Below are 3,717 nucleotides of genomic sequence, written 5' to 3'. Positions count from 1 at the left end.
TTATATTTGCACATCCCCACGACTCATCTATCTTCACAGCGGTCACGCGCCCCCATGTCTACGATCTCATTCCTCCCCGAGCTACTTTAGCATGTTTTCATGATAAGCTTATTGTGTTTCTCTCCTAAATCTTACGCAAGAAGTGGTGTGTCTTGCTCTTTGCACAGCGTGCGATTGTTATGGGTGCCAAGTAAAAAAAAAAAAAGAGACGGTCCGACGTGAAACAAACCGAAGATGCTGTGCAGCGCTAAAGGAGGTTAGTACGAACATCTACTCCTCCATCTCTTGGTAGCATGCTCCATAAATTCCCCAGCAAAGTTTTTTTTTTCATCGATAGACGTTCGGGGAACATTTCCTAGTTCCGCGGCGTTGGCACAACGGCCTTCACCACCATCACTTGATCGCTAGGCATGGGTTGACGTCACGCATGACGCCCCCTTGAAGCGCGCTAAGCTGATTGGTTCGAACCCTGTGACGTCATGAGCAACAGTATAGTGACGTCACTCGCAGCACCTCGAACAGTTGGTTGAATCTCGCACTACACAGTGGCAACCCTGCTATGAGTTTTTCTTTACCACTTGTCTTTGGTGTCCTACCTGTTCGTCGTACGCACCATACAACGCCGTCAGTAGAGCACCTAAACACCCCTGCCAACTCTGGTATCAGTTGGAGAAAACTGCTCTCCACGGTGATGGTTGCGACAGCACTCCCGTTGTTTTGGCATTGTCACGCGGGAAAGGCAGAGAAAAAAGCGCAGCGAAAAGCGAGCAACTGTGCAGCTATTTTGTACTTGCAGCGTTTGTAAGGAAAAATAAATATTTCACGGACACTAACTAGTACATCGCAGTGCGGGAATGAAGTGTACCGAGCAGCTATGGGCGCGACTGTATAGGTCTGTGGGAAATGAGCAGAGATGAGCACACGGGCAGCACTGACGCATGCATATGGGTTGACTGGCTGAAGTGCTGCTACACGAGCGCATATACATGTTACACAGAAGTGCGTTTGGCACGGTAAGGCAGTTGGGTCTCCTATGAAGTGACGTTCGGGATACGAACGGCGACCAACCCTGAGCTGCGTTGGGGAGCTGCTTCTCGATGCTTTGTAAGGTTTATATGTTCTAAGTCAAGCAAGCAGCATACCTCACACAGAGCACATTTCTGAGATCTACGCCGAAGAGTTCCTTCAGGCTGCGGCTTTGCTCACACGTCGGTAGGAGATTTCGAGTTATCGCTAGTAATGCCACCTGTGACATTGTACTATCATCCACGGATTAAACGCATGCTTTTTTCGCACCACCACCTAATGTATATTTTCTTCAAGGTCAGGTCAGCGCTTAACACAACTTTTATAGTGCCTTCACCGTGAGTTCTCCAGAAGGAACTCAGAGAAAGCCTCAAACATTTCAAACCGAATAAATCAGCCCCGTTTTTAAGCAGGCTGAAAAGCTGTGTCGTTTTCATAAGTACGGATGCAGATCTTGAAGCTCGTAAGGAACCTGCTGAATGTCCCGGAAATAACCTGTTTATGTTGTTCTGTCTCTAATGTTTAGAGACCTCATTCGAAAGGAAGGTCTTGCGTGAAGGTTAAACCGCAAATCCAGGGTACGGAGCGCCTCTTTGTGTTAAGACGAGCTTATAGACTGTCGCCACCACACGAAACTTTTCTTCACGTGTGCAAACCGAGCTCGCGACTGCATTGAATGGCATACTAGTAGGAGCAAGCTTTACGAAATTTTCGAACCGAGGGCTGAAAGATATTCGGGGCACGTGCTCGCGGAAACGACTGCTGATGTTATAATATTTTTCTCGTCGCCAATTTCAGTGCAATCCCCGCAATGAAATTTTATATATATAGCTTCTCTAATTAATAACGAATTTAAAATAAGGTGCTTCAAATTGGCAACTTGTATGTAAAGCTTATTCGGTGGCGTTTGCACAACATTCAGCAGAAGTAGCAGCTTCAAGCAAAGAGCGCTCCCTCATGCCTTCCTAACCTCGAGAAAGACACAAAATTACGATGTCTATACATGGTAAGCTATTTCATCGCATGATTTGTCTAACCAGTTCAGATATTAGTCTACGTTATCCAATAACTACCAAAGAAGCGCGAGTCGTCTCTCTCTGGGAAAGTGAAAAATTATGTCCGGCTATTTCTGTCAGCGCTGCAAAAATACCTAGTTGTTGCACGTCAGTCGTGACCTAAGTTTGCAGACGTTCTCTGGAAGCGTAATTGTGCACATGACGACGACGCGTATTTGCTTCTTGAGGACTCCTCGGCTCGCTACCAGGAATTAGAGACATCGTATAATCTAGCGCTGCTATGTCTTGATGCGTATAACACTTCAATGGAAAAGCTCTCATGATTTTTTTTTTGCACTAGCTATAGTTGTGGAAATAACGAACGAGTTATCAAAGGAATTTTGGTTCTATATAATCTACCGCGCGAAAGAAATGCGCTGCGTCTTAACGCCTCTGTGAACACCTGTCCCCAAGGTTTTCAAAACTCAAACAATAGGAGTTATAAAAGCGGCCGAAATTGAGAACCGTTCTACAGCTCCCAAAGCTCCGATCGCCCTTTATCTTCTTTTCTCACGGGTGCGGATGAAATAGAGGATGAGGCTTCTGTCGGTCAAGACCGTGTTGCCGAAAGAGAGAAAAAAAAATTGCCGCTTTTGGAACAAGAAGAGAACAAGCATTGCAGTGTTATAATAAGGAAATGTGTCCATGTTAGTGTCCGTCGCCCCGTAGGCGGGATGCTAACGGCGAACCGCGAGGGTCCAGCTGCTCTTGGATCGAACATTATACTGGCACAGTCAAGCCTTTTGTATTTAATCGTCTACTTTGACGCCCGGACTGAATATTCAAGGTCGTGCTTCATCAGATTTGGAAAAATAAAGATTAACCGGACAACTGTCCCGCATTCCTGGCAATGATAACAAAAAGCCTGCAGCACATCCTCTCAAAGACAGCGCTGACCGATATCACCTTTATCCGACCTCTCTTACGTTCGTTCGATATCGCATGCCATAATACGAGCGGCTGCTGGCAGGGGCCACTGCTGTATAAGCTATTTGCCTCTTCTGGTTATCTTTATCTCCCTTGTTCGATGTCACAGTGTGCGCCTGTTGCTTATATCTCAAAAAAGCCGTTCGTTCTGCCTTTCATCGCAAGTGTTCTTAATGGCACAACCAACTTTAGTCAATGTACAGCCGAGCATTCTACGTTTTGTATATGTTTTCAGAACTGTACCTGCCTTTGAATCCAAGTAGAAGGTTGAGACAATTCTAAATCTCCACAGGCCCCCATGTGTGCAGGTATTGTCTCTCCAACGCCTGCATATTAAGGCGTTATGCCTATCTCAATCAGGAATACACTTCGTAACTACACGATGGCAAATAATTACTCGCCCACAGTGAAGTTACACAAGGAGCCTACTGTCATGTACGCCTCAAGAGGAATCTGCAGAATCGACTCTGACGCACTTAGCCCTCACCAAAGTTCATGCGCGTATCATTTTCTCACATTTCGCATGCATAGAGGCTCACAAAAGTTTTTGGAACGCAATAAAGGCGAAAAAACTCACAACTGCTCCACAAATCTTCACTCTGTGCACGAAAACGGGAGCTGAAATGCGAGCTCTCACTTCTACGCAAGACGTGTACACCTGGACCACTGACGTCAGACCACTCTTCCTGGAAGCTGAGGAAATTCAGCC

The sequence above is a fragment of the Amblyomma maculatum genome, chromosome 5 (assembly GCF_055883805.1).
Source record: "Amblyomma maculatum isolate TAMU_Amacu chromosome 5, ASM5588380v1, whole genome shotgun sequence".
In the NCBI taxonomy this organism is placed as follows: domain Eukaryota; kingdom Metazoa; phylum Arthropoda; class Arachnida; order Ixodida; family Ixodidae; genus Amblyomma; species Amblyomma maculatum.
Note: the sequence above shows the minus strand (reverse complement) of the source record.